This window comes from Molossus molossus, unplaced genomic scaffold, assembly GCF_014108415.1.
Source record: "Molossus molossus isolate mMolMol1 unplaced genomic scaffold, mMolMol1.p scaffold_m16_p_12, whole genome shotgun sequence".
Classification (NCBI taxonomy): Eukaryota; Metazoa; Chordata; class Mammalia; order Chiroptera; family Molossidae; genus Molossus; species Molossus molossus.
Window position 1 is genome coordinate 12,204,370 of NW_023425347.1, and position 25,784 is coordinate 12,230,153.

General features: G+C 46.6%; 1 protein-coding gene across 1 annotated transcript in view; it reads left to right on the forward strand.

The window, feature by feature from the left end:
• Positions 1 to 5,744: 5,744 nt before the first annotated feature.
• RREB1 (ras responsive element binding protein 1) overlaps positions 5,745 to 25,784 on the forward strand; it is a 134,228-nt gene continuing 114,188 nt past the window's right edge. Inside the window, exon 1 of the mRNA XM_036256250.1 lies at positions 5,745 to 5,945. The gene's annotated coding sequence lies outside the window, so the exon portion shown is untranslated. The remainder of the gene's footprint in view (positions 5,946 to 25,784) is intronic.

Below are 25,784 nucleotides of genomic sequence, written 5' to 3' on the forward strand. Positions count from 1 at the left end.
CCCGTGGCAGTGTCCAGTTCCTTGGCTATTCTGCTTCTTTAGAGGAATGTGAGAAAACACTAGTTATTCCTTCTTCTGCCACCTAATTGCAAGTGTTTCCCTGGGTTCAACCTCTAGCCCTTTACTGTTTATCCTCTCCATCTCTCAGATGTTTCTCCAGGCCTGTTTCCTGGGTCCAACCTGCTGTCATCTTCCACACAACACTGCCTCTCCCCACCAGTCATGCCCCTGGTGACTGGACCCACACCCGTTCAGGTACCCAAACCTGCGACCAGAGAAGCAGTCTTCCTTCCTTCCTTTCTTCCCACTCTACCACCAGCTGGGACCAAGCCCAGTGGATTTCATGTTTTTAACATCTCCAACCTCTAGTCCCTTTGCCTGTCCCCCTGCTTTCTTTCTTTCTTTCTATTTATTTATTTATTTATTTATTTATTTATTTATTTATTTATTTATCTTTTATCCTCACCTGAGGACATTTTGCACTTATCTTCAGATAGAGTGGGAGGGAGAGAGGGAGGAAGAGAGAGAAAGAATCACAGATGTGAGAGAGAGACATTGAGTGGTCCCCACCCACCCGGGGCTGGGGAAAAACTGCAACTGAGGTACATGCCCCTAGCGGGAACCGAACCCGGGACTCTCCAGTCCACGGGCTGATGCTCTAACTGCTGAGCCAAACCAACCAGGGGGCTTATTTTACTTTTAATCCTCACCCAAGGACACTTTTCCATTGATTTTCAGATAGAGTGGGAGGGAGGGAGAGAGAGAGAAACATCAATGAGAGAGACACATCGATTGGTTGCCTCCTGCACAACCCAGCCAGGGTCGGGGATCAAACCGCAACTGAGGTACGTGCCCTTGACCAGAATCGAACCATGACCCTTTGGTCTGTGGGCTGATGCTCTAACCTCTGAGCCAAACAGCAGGGCCACTGTGTTCTCTAATCCCTGCCCTGTCATTGGTCACTCTCCCACAGCTGCAGTGATTTATCTTCTTTTGGTGACATACCTCTTGGTCAGTGCTCCAGAGGAGTTTTTCCTTTCTCTCATAACAAATTAGTCAAATTCTGTTGACTCTATATCCTAATTAGGTCTCAAATCAATTCATTCCTCTCCACTTTCACAGCCAGTGACTTGCTAGGTCCTCCTAACTAGCCTTTCTGTCTTGAGTCCTCTAGACCCTTCTCCACAGTACCATGAGGGAGGCTCTGCTAACCTCCTCCTTAAGCCCTTTCAGGGCCTCACTGCTGGATAAAGTCCACGGCAGCTGTGAGGTGCACAGAGCTCGAGCAGTCTGGCCCCCTGGCCATTTCTCCAGCTCCATCTCTTGCTGCCTCCCCTCCTCCCTCTGCTCCAGCCACAGAGGTATTTGCAGTTCAGGGAACTGACCTTGTTTTATACCTCGTGCCCTTGAGTTGACTACTCACTGCTCCCTCTGCCTGGAGGGCCCTGCATACTCCTCTCTGCCTGGGGGACACCTACACATTGTGTGAGGTTCAGCAGATGGGTCACCTCATCCAAGTGGCCGTTTCCAATGTCCACATCTTTTTTCTTCTTGATTCTCTTCATGGCAGAACTCTGTGTTTTCCATAGAGTTCAGTATCACCTAGTTTGTCACCTTCCACCTCAATGGGCTCCTACTTCTAACTTTCCCATTTTGTCATTCATTCTCTCAGTCACCTGGCTAAGACTCAGGCGTTATCTTGGCCCCCACTTGTTCACACCCACATTCACAGTCCACCAGTTGCTTTTCGGCCACTTCTTCCTCTGAAGTGGTTCTTGGTAATCTATTCTCCATTCCCTCTACCTCCACCCTCGTTCAAGGCCTCACACCTAAGGTTTTCCATGAATTGTATTCAAAAATTTTTGTGGGATAGCCTAAGTTTGTTTACCTTTCAGTCTCATTATCTGTATATTCCTGTATGTGTTATAATCCAGCCACACTGGAATCCCTACTGATCTCTGAACAGACCTCATGACTTGCTACAATCATGCCTTTGCACTTGCTGTTTTTAATCCCAATCTCCACCTACGAAATTACTAGCCCTTCTCCATGGCTTAACTCCATTGCTTTCTCTTCCATGAAGCTTTCTCCACTTATTCTTATTAGAAATTATCTCTTTCCTCTGAAGCCCTGAATTCTGTACCTAGTTAATGGTTCTTATACATGTTGTTGATTTGCATTTCATGGTTACTTCATGTATGAGATTCTATTATGAAATCTTTTAAGGCATGGATTATAATTTGTCCATTTTTGTATCACTTCTCCACTATAAAACCTAACACAGTTTCATATATGTATATACATATCAGCTTTATTGAGATATAACTGACATATCATTCACCCATTTAAAGTATACAATTCGGTAGTTTTTAATATATTGAATTGTGCAGGCATCACCACAATCAATTTTAGAACACTTTTATCACCCCCAAAAACGAAACCTTGTACACATGAACAGTCAGTCCCCATTTCCCCCCAAACCCTCAGCCCTAGGCAAACATTAATCTGTTTTCTATCTCTATAGATTTGCCTATTCTGGACATTTCATAGAAACAGAAACATACTATATTTGTCCTTCTGGGTCTGGCTTATTTCATTTAGCATGTTTTTTAGGTTGATCCATGTTGCAGCATATATTGGTACTTTATTCCTTTTTATGGCTGAATAATATTCCATGTGTGGATAGACCACATTTTGTTTATCCATTCCTCGGTTGATGAGTATTCGGGTTGTTCCCACCTTTTAGCTATTATGAATAATACTACTATGAACATTCAAGTACAGATTCTCGTGTGGACTGTTTTCATTTCTTGTATATGTACCTAGACGTGGAATAGCTGGGTCATGTGGTAACTCAATGTTTAACATTTTGAGGAACCATCAATCTGTTTCTAAAGGCAGCTGTACCATTTTACATTCCCACCAGCAATGCATGAGGGTTCCAGTTTCTCCACACCCTCACCAACACTTATTATCTATCTTTTTTATTGTAGCCATTCTAGTGGATGTGAAGTAGCATTTCATTGTGGTTTTGATAGCATGACTCTTTTTACCTATTAAATGTTTGATAAATGATAAATGATATTTATATGTAATATGAACAAACAGACCTTTCAACAGGTCATTTGACTTGCAGGTTTATTAATTAGCTTGAAAAGATGAACATAGGGCCTAGAATCATTAGAGTTTTGTTTGTTTATTCCTCACCCGAGGATATTTTTCCATTTATCATCAGATAGAGTGGGAGGGAGGGAGAGAGAGACAGAGAGAAAAATTGATGTGATAGAGCCACATCGACTGGTTGCCTTTGGCACGACCCAGGGCCTGAGACGAACTGCACCCAGGTACATGCCCTTGACCGGAATCAAACCCACAACTCATCAGTCTGTGGGTTTGTTCATGCTTTAACCGCTGAACAAAACCGACCAGGGCATCATTAGAATTTTTAAAAGTTACTTTTATTCTGTTTTCTCTCTCTTTTTAGTTGCCAGTTTTATCTATGTGACATTATTATAAAGGTGCTGATTTGTCATGAGAATTTATGTAGTTTTTGCAGGTTTGAATGTGTTTTGCAGAGTAAGCTAAATTACAAGCAGAATTCCAACTTTGATATTGTTCCTACTCAAACTCCACCAGTGAATGGGGAAACGAGGAAAGGCTAATTCCTGAATCCAAGGCAGGGCAAATGAATAAAGTAGCATTCCCTACATGGCCTTTCCTTTGCCTTCTTATTGGAACAAGTTACAACTTGGAAGCTCCAGACACCAATTCTGTGGTGACTGTGTGAACTGTTACTCCTGTTTAGAGACTTGCCATTTCCTCCCAGGGCAGGCATGTCTTCAAAAAAGCATTTGATAATACACTTGGGGACATGGGGTGGGGGTAGGGAGAGACTTAGAAAAATGCTAGTGCTAAAGCTTCTTTGGGTAGAGTTTTCCTCAGTAAACAGTAGACCATGGGAAACACAACAGGTTCTGAAAACTCAATTTTGATGGATCTGGACGTCACAGAAACAGCCAGCTGAATCAGTTCCCTTTTGGGCAGTGGTGTAGCCTTCTTATCTCAAGTCAGAGGTAATGGTCCAACTCTTTTGTTAGTTCTAGAGAGTTCTATTTTGGCTAGAACCCATTCATTTAGTCCATAGACCCTTCTGTCTGTAGCCCTTAAAATGGTAGTTCCACTGAAGGCTGCAAAGTAAAGGACCATGATTGGGCTTAAAACTTTGTATGATGTGCAGGTGCCCTCAGAGGAGCAGCTGTGGTGGAGTCAGGGTCAAAGGTCACAGTAGCAGCGTAGCAAGCTTTCTGTATGTATAGCCTCATCTTGCCTAACGAGTTCGAATGCCTAATTCTACAGTAGTATTCTCTGCCACTAGTTAAGAGGCATATTTGTCTTTAGGATTTGGGGTGTGTGGTGGTGTTTATTTTCCTCAACCACAGTCACCCTTTATCTGTCTAAAGTTGTTTCCAAAGGCCGAGAACAGGCCCTTTCAGAACCTCGGGAAGAAAAGTATTAGCAGTTGGAAACAGTCAGCTGCTCTACGGAGGAAGCACAGCCCAGGCCTGGTTTCCCTGGGCTCCGTGATAACTTGGGCCGCAGCGGCGGGGAAGAGTGGTGGCAGGAGCTCTAGAGATGGAGAGCGGCTCCAAGGAGGCCCCTGCTTTTTCGAGTTGAAACAGGAGCCCTCTGAGAGAAAGAGATATTGCATGTGGCTTCCCTGGTGCTTCGGAGGGCGACGTAGATGACACAGCATCACCCGTTCCTTCAGGGGGTGGGGACACTGTGACGATAGAAGTCTCTGCCCTCATCGGCCCCTTGGGGGCCGCAGCCCCCGCTTAAGCATCAGTTGTGCAGTGTGGTGAAGAAAAGGTGACAAAGGCCAAGTCAGCATTGAATTTGTTGGACGGAGAACACACTCCCGATGGCAGCACCAGAGCTAGAAGGGCCGCGCCCTGGGAGAGGAACAGCCCTGAGCGGGGGGCCGGGTGAAGCGCCAGTTCCTTAATCTCCTGTCCCATCACCTACTCGCCCCACCTGGGTGCGGAGCGAGGACCGCGTGGAGAGGGAACGGCGCCGGTGGGGCTCACCCTCTCATTTACCTCCAAACCGAGAGGGGCGGCGCCAGGCCAGGCACCTCGACCCCCACGCCACCCCCTCCCGGCCTCGGAGGCGCCCCTCTCGCGTCTCCCGGGCATTGCTGCCTTTCCCCTCTCCCCTGTTAAAATAGTGAAACCACGGAGAGAAGTGATGGAAAGCTGGAGGCGGAGTGTCGCCTGCAGCGAGGGGCTGGAGGGGAGGGGGCGCGTTGGTCCTAGGAGGTGGCTGGCCTGCGAGCGCTGGGCTGATCGGGATCTGGCTCAGCTTCGGCGGCCGCAGCGACCCTTTCCCTGGGGCGGCCGGACCCATCCCCTGGCCCCGGGCGCCCGCGGAGGGCGTGGGGCGAACCTGGGGCTACGGTGGGGGTGGGGTAGGGGACTCCACCTCCATCCATCCCGGGATGGATATTGCGGTCACCCCGCTAAAATCGGGGCGGGGGGGACAGGAGGGTACCGCGGTCCCTCCCACCCCCCGGCCCGAGCCGCCGCCGCGGCCGTTCAGTAACACGTCCCCAGGAGACTGGCAGGAGCAACACGTGATGTGTCTACTTATCAGGGTGAGAGGGGGAGAGCGAGTCTCTGAGCGTGCAGGCGAGGAAGCGGGGCGGGGGGCCGAGGCGGGGGCCGGGACGACGGCTGGGGCGCCGGGGTCGCCAGCTCCTCGCCCACCTCCCTCCCTGTGGGAGAAGAGGAGGAGGGGAAGTGACTACGGAGTTGATGAACTTTGCACATCCAGAAACGCCATTTTGATTCCTTTTCCGGAACAAGTTTGCATCTCTCCTCGTTCTCTCCCCAAAGCCCACCGGTCCCCACGGCATCATGCCCGGGAGCCGAGCGCCCTGCCCTGCCGTAAGTACGCGCCCGGGGTTCCGGCTCGCGGGACTCGGGTGGCAGCGAGATGTCTGGGACAGAGTGGGAGCGACCTTTTAAAGAACTTTTGGGGATGGGGAGGGTGAAGTCTGCAGAGCGTGTACTACTTTTCTAACTCGCCGTTTCCCAGAGCCGAGGACCCGAGCGCCCCACGCCGCGCTACGTGCGCTCCGGGCGGTGGGGCCGGCCCGGGATGAGCTGGGCAGCCCTCTCCCCTCGGGCTGCGCGCCGGGCCGCTCCTCCTCCTCCTCCTCCCCCTCCTCCTCCCCTTCCTCCGCTCCTTTCCCCTTCCCGAGCTGCTGGCTCTGCCAACCAGCTCCCTGCGCGAGCCGCCGCGGCCGCCGCAGCGCCCCGCCGCCAGGACCTGATGCGCATCCATATTAGCCGTCCGAGCGCAGGAATCCGGTCCGACCCGAGCCGCCGCGCCCGCCGCCCAATTTATTTTTAACCAGCACCGCGGGGACTCGGATGGTGCACGCACCGCCGGCCAGAAACATCTTCCCAGCGCTGCTCTCCATCTTCCGCCCTCGCTCCCCCGACATCCTCCCCCCCATGTGGGAGGGGAAACTTTTCTCCTACATACTTTCGAGTCCCTCTCGGGCCGAGCAGCGCGGAGATGACGGCGCCTGCCCACTGCCACAAGGTATCCGGGGGGACCAGCCTAGGGTGCTGGCTCGGGGGTGCCCGCTCGGGGCTGCGCGGTGGGAGCATCCGCCGCGCCCTGCTTTGCGGACTTTGATCCTCCCTGGCGGACGGCGCCGGCCGGGAGGCGGCCGCGGGCAGTCCTGCGCCCTCGCCCGTTCCGGGCTCGTGGCTGGGGGTCACGCCGACCACCGCCCCGGCTGACCAGGGGAGGCGGGGGCCGGAGCCCTGTCCGCGTATTGTTCCCTTGCCCTTCCGTTGGCGGTGTACGTGTTTTCGTGGGAGCCATCGGTGTGGAGCTGAGCCTGCATCGCGGTGGGGGGGGGGGGGGGGCTCGGCGCCCGGCGCCGTCACGAGCACAGGAAGGAGGCCGGGAGCATCCGAGGCGGGGCCGGCTGCCGGGGCCCGCTTCGCCGCCCAGCTGTGGAGCGCGCTCGGAAACTTTTGTCCGCTGCCCGCTGGACCAATTTTTTGCGAGTTCTGGGGCTTCCCTTCCTCCTCCCATCCCGGCCCGCAGCGCCCAGCGGGGGCGGGGTGGGCGGCGTCGAGAGGCTGGGGACCCAGTGCGCCCCCCACCCCCAGCCCCGGGCTCAGCTCCCCGCGCCCCCTCCCCGCTCTCGGTCTCTTAGGAAACTGCGACCTTAATGGTTGCTAAGGAGCGGGGAGGTCCTTCCCGTCGCCGGCCCCCTCCCTGGGAAGCGGCGTGTTTTCTGAACCCGGCCGAGGGTCGCGTCGAGGATGTGGCGACTCGCTCCCTGGCCGCTCGCGGGGCCGGGCGAGGCGCGTGAGTGCGGGACGCGGCGGCCGAGCCCACTTCTCGGCGGGGCTACTTTACTTTCCGGCGGGGGTTGCGAGGCGGCCCTGGGGAGAAGGAGGGGCAAAGGTCGCGAGGACCCTGGGGTCGCCGGGACCTGCCCGCGGGCCGGCCGGTTGACAGGCGCCGCGTGCAGCTCGCGTCCAGCGTCCGCGGTGCATCCGTGATGGGTTATAAAAGAGGAGGAAAGTATTTCTCCTTGCTCAGCAGATTTGCTCTCCCTCGCTCCTTACTGGTTAGAAGATAGAACGTGAGCCCAGATCCGGACGAGCAGTTCACATTCCATTACGAAATTCTACACGGCTTCAGAGCCAGCAGCAGCACACATTCGGGGCACTTTGGAGTTTTTTCTTTTTTGGGGAGGGGGGATAAGGATGGCACTGGAGAGGGATAGAAGGGTGAATAAAAATATAACTTTTCGGTATGCTGGAAAACCTGTCGCAGGGTTTTCATCAGTAGCAGAATTAACCTTCAGCTGGTTTTAGAGTTTAGATTTAAGCTTGGCCTTTTGAAAGCCAATGGAAATAAAGATTGTTTGTTGGGTAGGGATGCTGGAAATAGCCAGGTATTTCTGATTGAAGAGGAGACTTGAGATGGTTCCTGCAAAGGCTGAGTTGCTAATGTGCATCCCATACTTTTGAGATCTTATTTTCTTTCTGTATGCTGTCGTCTGTGCATGCACGTGAGTGTATTCTGAAATAAGTTTAATTGAAGTGGAAGGTGGAGAAAAAAGAATTACAAGAAAAGAATGGTTTTTGTTTGGGGAGGGTGTCCTTCACCACCACCACCACCACCTTCATAGTCCTTAAAAAGCACCCCCCAGGTCTGGTGCTTTTTCGAGTAGGCAGGTATAGTTCTAAGACATAATGTAACCCGGAAGTCTAAGAGGCTGAAGTCTTGGCTGAAACTTCTTTCTTCTTCTTTTCTTTGCAGACGTTTAGTTCTGTGCTTCCTTCAAGAGTCACAAAGAACTTTTGAAGGAATGGGTTCAATATTATTCTTAAAATTTATGCAAAAGTGAGCCACTAATTTTAGGGTTATTTTGGGATATTTTTTGTTTTTTTATTGCTGCTCTTTGGAGGGAGCCTTCTGGGTACCGGCTGATGGATCCTGCTTTGATGTGTTTTGAGCTTTGGTTACACTGATGAATTAAACATTTGAATGGCTTTTATCAAGTTTTAAATGTGTGAAAAAATACCTTGTCTCCTACCTCCTTTTTACAAAAGAAAGGGAGAGCTCTTTGATTTAATTATTTGTTTAGCTTGTGCCCCATTTTAGATTGTTAATGAACTTGCACTTTGCACTGTTCTATCATTCCTAAAAATACTAAGTTAGTTGCATTTTAGGATATTTTGTTTTTAAAGTGGATTTGCTGGTTATATGATACTCAAGTGCCGCCGAGGCTTACTGTTATATGACATATGATTCTCTGGGTTTTTCTAGGTAATAATTTCTCATTAAAAAATCAGTGTCTGAGCCCTCATGGCAGAAAAGTGTTTGTTATGTGATGGGGAAGATGTGTCTGACTCAGCTGGCACAGTTGGTGCATCCATTCCTAACTGTTTACATCATCCAACAGGTGACCTTTTGACTCAAGGGTCTTTTATTTTAGATATCTTTAGGCTGACTCTTGAGGTCTTATTTGCATCCAAGACCAGTACAGACAGAACATTGAAGGAGGGAAATAAACTTGACCTTGTTAGTCCTGCGCCTGATTTACAGCAGTTTATTAGTTACTTGGTGTATGTCAGGCAGTAGCTGGTTGCTATTATATAGCTTTAATTTTTATGTTCAATTTTGAATTGCTGCATTGGTCCACTTCCTAGGTCAGTTTGGACGTCTTTGCTTGCTATCTTATACTCAGTTGTCAGCATTGTTTACTACCTTCAGCAAAGGCTATTTCCAGATAAAGTTTTAAAAATTTAACTCCTACAAAAATTGGCTAAATGTGTTCACTAGAAGCAGTCAGAAGTGAATCCTTTTGATGTTTCTATTCATTATCCTTCTGAAGAGTAGGTGATGCTCAAAAGGTCATAGGATAAGGGTTGCTAAGCAGCTAAACAGAAGGATGCTAAAATTAACCAAAGCATTTTTGAAAGGAGTCCTTCCCCGGTATACATTATTTACTAGATTTAATTAATTTGAGTCCTCCGTGTCCTCTGACCTAGGAAGGTAAGATGTTAAGTTTGTTTTGTTTTTGTTATCATATTTAAATAATCTTTCTTTTTAAGTGTCTTTTAATTGAAGTTCATGCTCTCTGACCAACTCTGGTGTCAGATGGCAGCTTGTCTGGGCAGACTTCTTGTCTATTACCTGTGTGTTCAGGTTAAACCTTCCCTTCCAGAGGATATGTGTGAGTAACATCACTGTATTTCTTTTATTAATAACAGAATTTGTAGTTTGTTTTGGAAAAATCTACCTAATACATGAAGAGATGTCCTACTTTACTCCTTATTAAACAGATTTGGATTGAAAAGATAGAAATGCAATATAGTATCAGTAGAAAGTATGCAATATAGTCTCTCCTGATAACAGGACATCATTTTCTTCCCCCTTTACTGAGATCATCATTCCCTTAGGTTTTGATAGGGCTCCTCCTTTTCACTCCCCAGCTCCATCTCCGTTTACTCAGACCAGCTCTTAATACCTTTTAAAAAATAATTATATTAGGTTTACAATATCTTTGGAATGACTAACCAATTGTTAGGGGGGAAAGTGTGATTTACATTATATTTCTGCCACAAATACGTTAAAGTATCTTGGAGTTTTTCAGTGAGATGGTTGAAATCTAACTGAAGCCGTGGTAGTAGTCACCTCTTGGTTGAAAGGCAAGTCCTCTGTAAGTAAAAAATTTCCCTGCCTCAAGGTTAGTTGTGTACATATGACCTACTGAACAGGCAAAGTTGAGTAATATTTTTTACATCCAAATATAATTAAGAAATTGGATGGGTTCCTTTGAGGGGGCAGGGTATATGAGTTTTCTCTGACTTAGGAAATGACTTTTGAGTAGAACTAGCCATGGCCCTCTTCAAAACGCAGGGGTCAGGTTGTGATTTCCATACCTTGGGGGGCCGCCCCATAAATTAGAGGTAAAAGGTGTACCATGTGAAACACAGAGGGAGGCATACATACGATGTGCTTTCTGAAATGCACCACTTATTTTTAATTTCCCCCACTCCCATAGGCGGCAGGATACAGAGGAAAACCATGGTGTTTGCATTACGACGCGGGTAGAGGAATGAGGAAGATGGGGAGTGAGGGTGACGGCCTTTCCCTTTTATGTTAGCTGTCCTGTGGGACAGTGTCATCCACTGTGCTGGTCTTAGTTTCTCTTCTCACCTTCCCTGGGTACTGACTGTTGGTATCGTCAGTTGGTGGAGATGGGGTGGAGTGGAAAGGCAGGGAGGCCCTGGGAGAAGGGCACAGGGAGCTGTTTCTTTCAGCTACTGGTGCATCTTGTTTCTGATGGTACTTCAGGGTACAGGTAAGCCAGTCAGCCTTCAGTAGAGGTGGCTGCCCATGAATAGGTGCTTCAGACAAAAGAAGTGGGAGAGGGTGGAGACTGTTTGTTCAGTGTGATTCAAGCAGGTAATGCTAAGAGAATTTGAAAGCCTCTGTAAAATCCCCGAGACCCAGACCGGGTACTGACTGCTCCTGCAGGATTCACCTGAGGCCTTTCAGACTCCATGAGGGCGGGTGGTCCTGATAGGGTGGAGAAAGCCCAATGAAAACCCCCACATTCTTTGTCAGCCAGCCAGACTGCAGAGAAAAAGTCTCAGTGGGGGTAATTAGATAAAGCTTTTAAATGGCTCTATTTGTTTTTCCCCTGGCCTGCTTGGTATCTCATCTCTCGCCCCCCCCTCCCCTTTTTTTCAGAGACTGTGGGTTAGGATTGTTATACAAATGTTTGAGACTTTTAGTGGCTTAATTACTTTGAAATTTTCCTTTTTCATTAAGGAGTACCTTGGACAAAGTTAACTTCATTCTGCTTTTGTGAAGAAGGCCTTTAATAAGATTCCAGTTTTATCCTTAGAGCAATACAGTGAGGGTTGGGTGGGTGTATTAACCCATTTTACAACTGCCAATTTCTACCCACTGGTTAGTCACAAATCAGGCTTAGGACCCAGAACTACTAACCCCAGCCTAGCTCTGTACAACACCTGCTTTTTAAAGTCCGCTTGACCTCAGAAGACTGAGCATTAAATATACAATACCTCTGTGTGTGTGTGTGTGTGTGTGTGTGTGTGTGTGTGTGTCTGAAAATGTAAGGCAATTAAAAAAGAAACTTTTTAGCCTTTGGCAGCATTTCTGTTGATGGATATGATTATCCACATTTTTTTTCAGCAGGTTGTCTACATTGTGGGGTTGTTATAAGGATGAAATAAATGTCCCAGAAAGTAAAAATCTATATATGGAAGAAAGTGTTATATTTTGAGCTCAGGAAACTTTGTGGATGCCCACTCTGGATTTCCTTTCCAGAATTGTGCACAATGCATTACTTTAGGCAGAATTTGCCTAGGAGTTTACGTTCAAATCAGGGAAGGCCATGCTTTCTTTTTCCTTTGAATGCCGAGAGACAAACAGAATTAGCAAATTATTCTTAGTGAGTAAGAATAATTCCATATGGACTGGATAAGGAAAAGGCAAGTTGTAAGCTTTGGACTCCCTTTAAAGCTGATTCTCAACTTGCCGGTTTTGCCTCCAGGGGGCATTTGGCAGTGTGTGGAGACAGTTTTGATTGCTTTGCTGGGGGAGGGGTGCTACTGGCCTTTCGTGGGTAGAGGCTGGAGATGAGCCACACTGATGGCCCCACAACAAATGATTACCCAGTCCCCAATGTCAGTGGAGGGTGAGAGAGCATGCTTTAAAGGGGCTCTAGTCCTGCCCTGTGTCTTCTGTGCAGGTAGGCTGGGTGTACTCAGAGTGTTGCCTGTGATGTATTGGGACACCTGAAATTTCATGAAGCAAGTAAGCTCTTATTACATGCCTGTAAGGTACCATGGTTGGCAGGTTCAAGCTTTCACAGAAAATGTGGGGTTTGGGAAAACATTAAGTGGCATCAAATGTATTTTAAAACCTCTTAGTAAATAAAAGTTCTAGAACTCATCTGCTTCTAAAACAAACCAGATTCATTGGCACGTGGAAGCTGTTCTGGGAGGTGGCTCATCTTTTCAAGTCACTTCTTCAGTCATTTAGGAAACCTGCTCTGGTGCTGTCCTCTGCCAGTCCTCCCTCACACTGGAACTAATGGGGAGTACCCCCCCAAAGTGTTTGAACTAGCCCTTACTTGCTTGACAGTTAATGTTTCTGCACTCCTCGTCTCCCTTATTTTGTTTTCTCAAGTTTTTGCAAAATTCTTACATAACTATCCGCCCTTTTTACAGGGTAGTGTTTTGGAGTTTGTTCTTCTGTCCATACATCTTCTCTTTGAGAGGGTGGATGGTAGACTTGCTGCCAGGACTGGGAGGGAACCGGGGGAAGAGACTGTGGTTATTTTTATGTTCTTGGGACTCCCGGACCTCAAATACGCGAAAAAGATGGTTGATTTAAAGAAAAAAAAAAAGTGGTGTACGACTATAAAACTGAATTCTTCAGGCCAAAAATGTCCCGGATAGTGAGAAGTGTGATTTTTTTTTTTTAGCCACAGGTGCCACTTGTCCTGGGCTCCCATTTACCCTCTAAAAATATGTAACTCTTGAAGGTAGCTTTTTCGCATCCTAAGCCAGTGGACAGACTATTTGCATCCTTTGGTGCTGATGGTGGTCAGTGGTCCTCTCTGAAGCCACCTGTGTGCCTCCCATACCAGTAATAAGACCCATGGATTCTGTTGCTCGTCTGCCCACTCCTTCAGCCTATAACCGGCAACTCCCTGCTGTCTCCACTTGCAGTGTTTCCTAAGCTGGGACTCTGTCACCCTGATCACCTGCAGGTACCTCAGAGGTAATTTGTAAATGTAAGTCATTTCCCTCACTTTTAGAGTGTGATCTGAAATTCACCATCCACCCAGTCTTCCAGGCCAGAAAGTACATTGCTGTCCTTGACTTCTGTCTCTCTGAGCCCTCAGCCCCCACATTCAGTTAGTAGACCCTCCCTGAGATGGCTCTCCACTCGCACTCTGAAACCGGCTGTCCCACTGCTGACCCACTGCTGACCCAAGGCCCTCACCGTGCTGCAAACGCCTCCTCAGGCACTTCCTGCCACCAGTGGGTCCGCACTCCAGTTCATCCGTGCTATGCTCAAACACTAAAACTTCACATGGTGTTTGCCTGCTGAAAAACAGTGCTTGGCTCCCTTTTGTCCACAGGAAGAAATCCAAACTCCTCAACTTGGCACACAAGGACCTTCATCATCCGCTTTCAAACTGTCTTTCCAGTTTTAGCTCTTGCCACTCTCTCTTCTACTACACCATTGCCACACTGAACAATTTTTCATTGCCTCTGTTTTTGCATGGATTCGTCATTCTGTATTGTCCCCATCCACTTCTAGCAAACAGCAGTTCTTAAATCTTCTTTCAAGACAAATCTCAAATACCACCTCTTGCAGGGAGAATTAGGTCCTCCACCCAGAACAATTCTTACTTCGTCTGTCTAGTAGGCTGTCTGTTGTAATTTCCCTGTTGACATGTGCCCTCCCCCACCACCTTGCACCGGTCAAGAATAGGGAGGGCCCTGGCCTGTGTGGCTGAGGTGGTTGAACATCCTCCCATGTACTTACAGGTCTCACATCGATGTCCCCCACCCCCTCTCAAAATCAATTTAAAAAAAAAGGAGGGGCTTGCTCCTAATTTTCATCTTCTGTACCTAGCTCAATTACATAGTTGGTGCTTATGCCATAATGAGTGTTGATTGGAGTCATTTTCTAATACAAAAAAAGAGTTTTTGAAGAGGTACATGTTATTTCTGGAGAAGAGCACGTAATTTGGAAGCTACGTCCTAAATATCAGTACGAAGTAAGAGTAGGAAACACGTAAACTGACGTCTTCAGCACACCCATCAGCAGAGATTTGGTGCTAAGTGCACACTGGTGGGAAAGAATTTGAATTACATTTTATTTTTATTTTTATTTTTTTTTTTATCCTCACCCGAAGACATCTTTTTTTTTCATTTTTTGTTCAGGTAGAGTGGGAGAGAGAGAGGAACAGAGAGAGAGAGAAACATCGATGTGAAAGGAACACATCGAGTGGCTGCCACCCGCACAACCGACCAGGGCCGGGGACGAACTGCAACCGAGGTACGTGCCCTTAGCGGGAACCGAACCCGGGTCTCTCAGGACCGCAGGTGGACGCTCTAACCGCTGAGCCAAACCGGCCAGGGCGAATTACATTTTAAAATAAAAGTTTGCTCAGCTTAATTTACTCAAAATTTAAGAGAAAAAAATCTTTAATACCTGATTGCACTTAAAGCTGTCACACTCCGGCCCTTAGTAATTATAACCATTTTTGATTGGCTATCGGTTTGAAGTTTATATTATATGGGAGAGATGGGCACACAGATCAAAGACCAAAATCATTTGAGAGCTCCAATGTGTGGGCCCATTTTCTCTGCTTAGTTAGATTTTTGTTTCATTAGTGGTATGAGTTAATAGGATTGTTGGTCTGTGTATAATTTAGCTTTTCTTTTTTTCCGGTACTCCTTGGATTTAAAACAAAATACCAAACCAGAAACCTACGGGATATGGGTCTTGCTTTCTTTGTGTGTGTGCATGTGCAGTATATGTACTCAATAGAGGTCGATTATACATAATAGTTATACAAAGAATCATTTTTACTGTTATAGGGGGACTTCATTGATGCTGGGACTTTATTGTAAACAAAACAAAACTACTTTTGAATACACAAAGTCATTTCAGAATCTTTACTTTCTTTTAAAAGTGGTACAAGCTCTGGCCAGTTTAGTTCAGTGGTTAGAGCATCAGCCCTTGGACCAATGAATCTCGGGTTCGATTCCGGTCAAGGACACGTACCTCGTTTGCAGTATGTCCCCGGCCCTCGTCGGGGTCCTGCAGGAGGCAGCCAGTCCATGTGTCTCTTTCATATCGACATTCCTCTCTCCCTCCCTCTCCCACTCTATCTGAGATAAATGGAAAAATATCCTCAGGTGAGGAACAAACAAACAAAAAAATGGTACAAATATTTCCAGAAATAGGGGAGGTACTAAGAGGATGGGTGAGAGGCATTCTGCTTGTGGACACTCGTACTTTGACATTTTGAACCATGTGAATGAGTTTCCCTTTCCAGCAAGAATTAAAAACATTTTAAAAGCCATATTTATCTTCCACTTTAGGGCTTTTAATTGTTTTGAAGGATAATTCTATAAAACTGTTTAATGAACATCTCAAACAGGTTTCCCAAAACTTGGTTAGCTGAACCTATATTGGATTAGACTGTCCTACTTAAAATTTTAAACCAAGTGTAATTTAAAGGGGGCTTAACTCATATCTCCAAATTTAATTTGTGTTTAAATCATGAAAATAAGACTTCTGAGAACCATTTGTGTCTCAAGAGCTCAGTAAAGCTTCCTACTGAGTTGGATTCAGTGTCAGATTCAGTATCTTTCTGGAAAACAGGCTTTTTTTTTTAACCCCAAGTTTGCCAACCTCATAGTGTTTGTTTTGTTTTGTTTTTAATAAAAGACATTTATAGGTCTTTAATTATTGCTTTTTATTTTATTTTATTTTTTATCCTCACCCGAGGACATTTTTCGATATTTTCTTCAGGTAGAGTGAGAGGGAGAGAGAGAGAGAGAGAAACATCGACGTGAAGGGACACATCGAGTGGCTGCCACCCACACGACCCAACCAGGGCCCGGGACAAACTGCAACCAAGGTACGTGCCCTTAGCGGGAACCGAACCCGGGTCTCTCCGGACCGCAGGCCGACGCTCTAACCGCTGAGCCAAACCGGCCAGGACTTGCTTTTTATTTATTCAATAAATATTTGAATATCAACTATGTGTCTAAGCACCAAGGGTACTAGTCTTTGTAGACGTTGAAAGAGACACATGCACCCACTAAGTCATTTACATCTGTGTTAAGTGCTAAAAGTTAAGTGTGACAAGAACATGTGGAAGTGAAATTTGGCCTCTGTATCTTTGGGAGGAGCAGAGGATGCTGGGACGCAGGTCAAGGAAGGCATCCTGCAAAAGTAGCATTTGAGCTAATACCCGAAGAATGGTGAGGGGAAGGAGAGTATTTCAGAGAGCAGCTTATGCACGAGTCCTGAGCTTGGAAAGGAGGATGTGTCCACGGAGGTGAGAAGTGTGGGTGGGTGTAGGGAGAAAAGACACAAAGGAGTAAATGCCATGCATGGTAAGGTAGATAGGGGCTAGAGAGCATGCTGCTTGTAGTTCACCTTTATTTGGAATTTTTTTCTTAACTCTGGGAAGCCACAGAAAGTGTATTAGGCCAAGGAATGGCATGATGAGATTTGCATTTGAAAAGATTACTCCTGCCCAGAGTGGAGAATAAACTAGACGCAAAGGAAGCAACTGATTTGCCTGTTTCAAGATGGGTGAGAAGGCTAGTTTTTCAAAACCTTGAAATCCAGTTGTGGCTTGAAGTATGGTGGCAAGAGAGATGGGGAGTCTCAATGGTCTGACAGATTTAAGTGGTAGGAAGGACTTACAGCTGGGTGGGGTGGGGTGGGCAGTGGGGGAAAGAGGGAGATGACTTTCAGGTTTCTGGTTTTTGTAGCAAGTAGATGGTGATACGCCTTTGTTTGAGATCAGAAATCGGGATTAAGCAAGGTTTATGAACAAGGTATGTTCTCTACCCTTGAAATACTTATGTTTTCAATTTTTTCCAGCATTTTCTTTACTTGTATTATGTTTCTGTTGTTAAAAATTACATACCTGGCTTGTAAGCACAAAAAGTACTTAACAAAAGAGAGAAAGGGAAGTTGTGGTCTTCCCTACTGAAACAAATGAATGCCTTCTTCCTTCCTTCCCTTCGCCTTTTCCTTCTTCCTTTTAATTTCCTGATGCCAAAAGGAACATGGGTGATTTTGTGCAGATAGCCTGTGCTGCTGCATGATTGTTGGATGACATACACAGCTGAATCTGAAGAGCATTTAAGTTGCTGTTCGTTTTAGTAATGCCTTGTCTATGTGAAGAAGCATAGGGTTGAGGGGAAGAGGCTTTGGGAAGGAACAAGTTAGGACTCTCAGAATTGCTCAAGCCTCTTTCCTTAGGAGTGTCAGGACTCCTTTCATGACCTGATTTTCCAGTTTTTTTCTTAGTTTCTTAGTGGTCACCTGATGCTCTGAATGTCTCAGACCCACATCAGCATTTTGCTTGACCAGTAATCTGTGTGAAAACAAAGTTCATTCGTAAACAAAACTTGTTGTGTATCTACCGTGTGCCGGGCTTTACACTAGATCTGTGGGTGCCAAAGAAACAGATTTAATCCCTCTCACAAGGAATGGAGGTTGTCCCCACGGAGTGATTGTGTAGCCAGCATTTGAACACCTCCGGTGATGGCAGACTTGCTACCCCAGGCAGTCCTTGGGTTTTTACTGCCTTAATTAACTTTTTTTTTTTTTTTCCAAGGCAAACAAAATCTTTGAATGAGATAGAAAGCAATGTGTTTCCCACTCAGTTGGTAAAAACTAGAAGCTGGGGTGCAGGCATGCTGCCTTGTACGGTCTGACCCTCCAAGAGCTCCATGAGTGAGTGCGCCCAGTGACCACCCTCAGTGCTCTTGTCCTGCACCCAACTCCTGCTTCTGGGGGGGTGTCTGCCTCACTCACCTGCATAGCCAGCCTTTGTGTATGAGCTGGGATGCCATCTTTCAAGACCGGTTCAGAAGAAAGTCTTAGTAGCACTCCCAGATTTGGATAATGCTTTTCTCTGATGTCATCCCAATGACATCAGGTGAGCCCCAGCGTGCCCCAAAGATGTTTCTCCTTTATGGTATCAGTCCTAACTGATGTACTCTGAAGATCTCATGGCCCCAGAGAGCCCTGGTCATGTGCCCACATTGGGGAGAACATGGTTTTCCATCTCTTGCTTAGGAGCTTGGGTGTTCCTGCATCACTGCCACCATAAATCCCATTAGAACAGGTCACACTTTATTCTAGCCCTACATTTGATAAGACTAATTGATAAGGGAAAAAGCCTTGAGGAAGACCTTGCCCCCTCCCACTTTCTTTTTTTAAACTGAAATAGCTTGGTATGGAGATGCTTGGAAGAAAAGGTTTTGGTTTTTGTCTTTTAATCTTCACCTGAGGATATTTTTTTATTTATCTTCTGATAGAGTAGGAGGGAGGGAAAGAGAGGGAGGGAGAGAGAGAAAGGGAGAGAGAGACACATCAATGGAAGAGGGATACTTTGACTGATTGCCTCCTGCACAACCCCGACCAGGGCCAGGGACCAAACCACAACCAAGGTACGTGCCCTTGATTGGAATCGAACTTGCGACTCCGGTTTGCAGGCCAACACTCTAACCGCTGAGCCAAACTGGCCGGGGCAGAAAAGGTTTTTTAAAAAATATGTTTATTGTTATTATTGATTTTTTTAGAGAGAGAGAGAGAAACATCATTGTGAGTAAGAAACATCAGTTGTCTGCCTCCTGCACACCCCCTATTGGGGATCGAGCCCACAACCTGGGCATGTGCCCTAACCTCTCAGTCCATGGGATGATGGGATGACACTCAAGCCATGGAGCCACACTGACCAGACAAAGAAAAGTTTTTGAAAGTGGATTTAAACATAGTTTTTGAAAAATTTAATGTAAAGATATTGTGCAAACAACTCAGCCTTTCACCCTTCTGTGACCCAAGCAGAAGTGTAGATTTGGAGGTATAATGAGAAGTTGTTGCAAATATAGCTTACTAGATAATGGCCTGTGATGAACATCCAGAATTGGTGCCAGTGACCAACCGATACAAGCCCACTTCTGGATAGCCCATCCATAACTGCTAGATAGTGGTGGCCATGACTGTCTGCTGGGTGAGCTCTTGTCATTTAAACTGTTGTGTCCTTGCTTTCTGGAGGGTTTGTGGTGTTAGGGTCTGCAGCCTCCTGGTGTTGGAATGTCTCCTAAGTGGCTACTTTCTGGATGTGCTAGACTGTCTGCTGTGTTAAGATTAACTGAGTGAAAACTGAATATATATATTTTTTTTCTGTTTTTTTTTTCCAGACAGAGAGGAAGGGAGAGGGAGAGAGAGAAAGAAAGAAACATCAATAGGTTGCCTCCCGCACACACCCTGGCTGGGCATCGAACTGGTAACCTGGGCATGAGCCCTGACTGGGAATTGAACTGGCGACCTTTCGGTGCACGGGTCCATGCTCAACCAACTGAGCTACACTGGCCAGGGCAAAAATGGAATATATTTTATGTAAAGCTCTTGAAGAGGTTAATGAAACAAGTTAATAAAGAAATAACCTGTTTTGGAATTTTAGTGCGCTTTCCTCAGAGAAGTTCAACGTTATCCAGGCCATGTGATGCTTCTTAAGGGTGTCTGTGATATGTCCTTCATTGTGAACCCAAAGCCACTGTGGTCTTGCTAAGAGTGTGGCCTTGAGATACACGCTGGGAAATTACTTTTTCCTCAGGAAATGGCTGCTCTCCCTTAGAATGGGTGAGTGCGGTGCAGGGGGTTCCTGTTCGGCCCTTAAGTGCTGAGAATGGGTGGGTGGAGAGGGTTACTCCTCTTCTCATTTTCGTTTTTGAGCAGTTTTTGATGTGATGTGGGTGAATAATCATGACACGTGTCTCGTGAAGTGTGCTCTGAGTATCAGTCCACTGGAAGGAGATGGTGTGTAGTCATATGTCCATGTTGTGGTGTAGTCGAGAAGAAAGGGGGGAGTGTGTGTGCATTGGGGAGGTGGTGTGGTTAGCACTGGTCAAATGATTATAATTAGAGAGTGTGATCACAACGGTCCGGTAGCTTTATTCTTTGTGGTAGATAGAATTTTGGAAGGCGCCTCTGGCTTGCTTGTCTCTGCAAAGTCTGATGGAACTAGTGCTGCCTCCTGTATCTCGACAGAAAGCCAGCCTTCAACCACAGATACGATGATGTGGTGATTCATATAACAAACGAATCTACCCAGGGCGCATTTAAATATGTTCAACAGAGCGCACTTGAGTTACAGACCACCTTTGGTGAAAAACATCATTAGTCAAGGCCTGCCTCTATGTGCTTTAAATCAGATAAACCAAAAGTTAAGTCTTTCAGTTTCTCTTCTGCCCTTGTTGGACTTAATCCATATGACTCCAGTCTGATAAGTCAAACATCTTAAATTATTCCACTTTAATTTTCACCCTGTTTTGGTTATTAGGCTTTTCATGTGGGGAAACTCTTAGTATGAGAGTAGTGGGAACAGCATTTATTGAGCAAGTACTAGTTACCATTGTCTCAAATCCTTGACATGGGTCATCTCATTCATTCCTCACTATAACCTTATGACTCTGTGATGTAGGTACAGTTATTATTCAGATGAAGAATTTGAGACCCGGAGAGGCAGCTGGGGAGTAGGAGCCAAACAGTGCAGCCTGACTGCAGCCTGAGCTTATAGCCACTACCAGACTAACCACCCATAATGACGATACAGTCACTAAACGAATGTCCCCTGAAAACCTGCTATGTGCAGAGCCCTATGGTACACATCTAGGGGAAAGATGGGCAAGAACAAGTGTGTGATGGGGTTGCTGGCTTCTGGACATAGGCAGTTAAAACTTACCTGTGAAACAGGTCATTCTGTCTGGTATTTGACCAGGTGAGTTAGACCAGCGCTTCTGAGGAGATCAGGAGGGGGACTTGCAGAGGTGGTGCTGCTCCACAGTGGCTTGGGCCAGCACTGTAGGAGAGACCCTGTGCAGAGGTAGGGTGAGGCTCTGGACAAATCCTGCTGGAGGGTAAAATTGTCCCCAAGTTCCCATTCAAGGGATTCCAATGGAAGGGAGGTTGTCTTTCACGTGGTGGGAGACGCTTTTGAAGTGGGAGAAGGTGGGCTTGGACTTGGAGGTTTCTGCGGGTCCTCTGTGGTGGGCAGTGGGTGCATGCCTCGAGTTCTTCCTTGTGGACATTCACTTTTAACTTCACTAATAGTGCTTGAGCTCTGTTTCAAAGTAAGAATAGTATGTTGGCCACTTTAGAGGGGCCTGGAAACTGTCAGTTTTATAAGTATTTGGGGGATTGAGTGTTGCTTTAGGTTTCTGTAGGGCCAATGCCATGAAAACAGGTACGTTGTTGTTTTATGTTATAATGGGTTATTATCATTTTATTTAATATATAAATGAAAGACTTTGTCTTGAAATTGGTATTGGGGGTCAGGCCTAGTGATGGAAGAGGCCTAGTGATCTGTGGTACTAGTGAAGTAGGCGCAGCAGTTGGAATATCTAATTACTAACCGAATCTTAAAGTGTGTCCATATCTAAAGGAGACGGCCTGTAGGAGGTATTTTTGTTGTTGTTTTGTTTTGCTTTTTAAGCAGTAGGAGCCATGTGAACTGGAGGACATCCAGCCTTAGGATGTTTGGGGGGTGGGTTGCCAGTGTGCCTTGTTCTCCCCTTTTTTGGGGGTGCCTGAGCAAGTTATAGGACTGACAGGTCTTGAACTATGATGAGCACTTGATGGTCTATTTTCTGTTTCTGGTGGGTCTGTGGAGAAAGGACTGTTTTGAAGTTAGTAACAAATAGGAAATCTCAGCCTTGTGTGCCACCAGCTCAGATGTAACTGAGCTGTCTTCTACTTACTACTACTACTACTACTACTACTACTACTACTGCAATTATCATTGTTATTGTACTCATGACAGTTTGCTAGTTTCAGCAGAAGAGTAGTGAAAAGAGGTCTAGGTTGGGGGACCAGCATCCTCTGCTTTCTCATCTGTGGAATACTGCCATCAGCTTCCCTGTATTGGAAACCACTTCTTGACACCTGGGGTCAAGGGGTACTGGGGTCTGGGGACACAAGGATGAGTACATGGTCTCTGCCCTAAAATTTACCAGGGCATCAAACCAGCAGAGACACTGGGACAGGCAGAGGACCTGGAAGTGGGAAGTGGTTAGGGGAAGAGGAAGTGATGTCTTTGGATGTGAAGGGCTGACCACATGGCAGATCATGTGGGGAAGGGAAAATGAACTTCTAGGCAAAAGAACAATGTAAGTACAGGCTCTGGAGTACAAAAATATGAGGTTTATGTGAGGACAAGGTAGGGCAGGAGTGTGGCTAGAGCATGGGGCTGGGGGTGCTCTGCTGAGTTAGGATGAAAGGGATGTTGAGAGGTGACTAGAAAAACATAGCTCTGTCGTGTAGGCAGTTGTGGGCCATCAGATGCTTTGAAGTAGGGCGTTATGTGAGCAGCTCTGTCACAGAGAGAGCACTACTAACCCTTTAGAAAACTTAGACAGTAGAGGAGACATGTTCAGTGAAGTGCAAAATGAACTTGGAATTTGGTGCCCTATTTCCAGAATAATTTCTCCGCCTTTCCTTTTTGCCAGGAGATCTTTCAGCCTAGGACCTGTGGGCAGTCATCTAAAGTGTTAAATGAGTAGAAAAGTGGGACCTTTATTTTCAGCAAATGGAATTCAATTCAGCAATGTTTTTGTTTTTGTTTGTTTTTTAATCCTCACCCGAGGATATTTTTCTGTTTATCATCCCATGGAGTGGGAGGGAGGGAGAGGGAACTGGGTGGGGGGTGGGGTGCGGGGTGGGGGCACATTGATGGGAGAGAGACACATCGTATTGGTTGCCTCCTGACCCCGACCAGGGCTGGGGACAAACTGCAATGGAGGTACGTGCCCTTGACCCGAATCGAACCACAGGCCATGGGCCGATGCTCTAACCGCTGAGTCAAACCGGCCAGGCTTAGCAATGTTTAAACTTCCTTAGTTGTGTTATACTCATTAGTATTTATTTAAGCTTATCAGGGGTAGTGGAATTAGACAAAAGAGACTAATTTTTTTTTTTTCTCCTAAAAAATACAGGGTGGAGAGCCCGGCCTGTGTGGCTCACTGGTTAAGCATCAACCCATGCACCAAGAGGTCGTCGGTTCGATTCCTGATCAGGGCACATGCCCAAGTTGTGGGCCTGATCCCCTGTGGGAGGCATACAGGAGGCGGCCAGTCGATGTTCTCTCTTATCGATGTTTCTCTCTCTCTCCCTCTCCCTTCTTCTCTCTCTAAAATCAATAAAATATTTTTTAAAAATACAGGTTGGGGTCAAAGTAGGTTTACAGTTGTGAGTATGGGAAGCACAGAGTTTATTCTTGTATTATTATTTATTAATTACTGTTTTATTCATATGAACAACTATAAACCTACTTTTGCTCTGCCCTGTACTGAGGATGGACACTGGTGGTCAGAAGGGGACTGTTTATTCATCTTAAGCATCATTTTGTCAGCTAGGAATGAATGGGGGCTTGGAGAGGGAGCAGGCAAAGGGCTAGTTATTTGTGGTCTTTTTTAAAAATCCTTAACTGAGGATATGTCTTACTGATTTAAGAGAAAGAGGAATGAGGGTGGAGAGACAGAGACAAAGAAACAGAAAACATGGATCAGTTGCTTCCTATATGTGCCTCGACCAGGGATTGAACTCACAGCCTCGGTATTTGCCCTGACCTGAAATCGAACCTACCACCTTTTGGTGTATGGGACCATGCTCCAACCAACAGAGCCACCCAGCCTTTTGTGGTCTTAATGACCCTGTAGATCCGCAGTTCTCAACCTGTGAGTCGCGACCCCTTTAGGGGTCGAACGACCCTTTCACAGGGGTTGCCTAAGACATAACAGTAGCAAAATTACAGTTATGAAGTAGCAACGAAAATAATTTTATCTTTGGGGGTCACCACAACATGAAGAACTGAATTAAAGGGTCGCAACATTAGGAAGGTTGAGAACCACTGCTGTAGATGGAGGCTTTAGGGGCTGAAAGCCGCTGGTGGAAATAGAATCTGTTTGGGCTATGCTCACCTGTGTAGCATTTCCACTTACCCAGGTAACTGCTCTGCACTTCACATGTTCCCAGGCCTCTGCTGGGATTCCAGCTCCCTCACTCGAGCTCAGCCAGGGAAGGGGGCCCTGTGTGCTGCCCAAGGCTTAAAAAATCTGGGGCAGGGAATGTGAAGAGAGTCAGATAGCAGGCCTCAAAGACAGTTTGTGGTTTATTAATTATTGTAGAGACACAATATTGCCTTTACTCTTAGGTTTTCAGAGTCCTCTGTCCCCTGGGGAGGACATAACGTTTTTGTATGTGTGACTTTTATGCACATCAAAGCCTATACCCACAGACTAAGGGACCTGGCTGAGAGGGTTGTGAAAATTGGGTAGGCCCCTGTAGATTCCATAGGTTGGTGATTTTCATCACCTAAAATTGACTCATATATGTTACGATTTAATAAACTGATGGCAATCTTATTATGTTTAGTTTTGTTTTGTAAGGTGTTCTCTCATTTGAGCTAGAATTGTGCATGAGGAAGTGGGATGCTGGTAAGCTGCAGTGGGACTTCGGGGGCCCAGGAGGGATATTTGGGTGGGGAGCCATCCGAAAGTGCTGCTGAGTGGTTCCCTTTGCCTGTACGCACTGGTGAGAGAAGGAAGACGCTATAGGCCCATGGCTCGTGCTCAGGTGTTGCGTGTGCTGTTCCATGGTTGAGGTGCATTATTCTCCTTTTTTAAAGACAGGAAATAGACTTAGAGATGTTCACATTTCTGAGATCTTGCAGCTAGTTAGACTACCAGGACGCGTTAGAGCCCATCTCCATAGGCTTATGGGACTCCCTTTTGTTATACAAAAATCTCTTTAGACCTGGGTACCTGCAGAGTTCCTAGCCCAACAATTCTGAACTTTGACTTGGTTCATTTATCTTGATTTTTAATAGTTTGATTGGATTTGAGCATAACACATTATTTGAATGCCTCAAAATGTGTCTGAACCATCTCTGATTGAGCAGCTCCTGCGTTTTAGGGTACTAGTTTTAGGTGGAGCATGGTGGTTCTTATCTGTGGGAGTGCAGTCTGAACCCTAAGCCAGGTACCCCTGGGAATGCTGAGGCTTATGGAAAAAGCAAAAGCATGGGGTGAGGTCCAAGTGGGAAGGGGCAGGGTGGGTTGTCATTTTGGGTGTAATTTGAGGCTGAGGAGGGTTCTCTGGAACATGATAGGGTTGGAGGGCTATCTGGGGCAGGGTGGGCTGGGGCCGAATTGGAGCTTTTCTTCTGTAAGTGGGAGTTCTAAGGTTATGAGCAGAGAAGTGACTGGTTGGCCTGATGAAGCTTTGCAGACATCCTTGGAGGGGGGAGCATGGCAGTGCCTGTACCAGGTGGCTGCTGGGCTCACTTGGCTGTTTATTTCTGGCCCGAGGCAGAGAGCGCATCCCTGCAGCTGGTACAGGATGAACCGAGCAGCACTTAGGAGCTCCGAGTT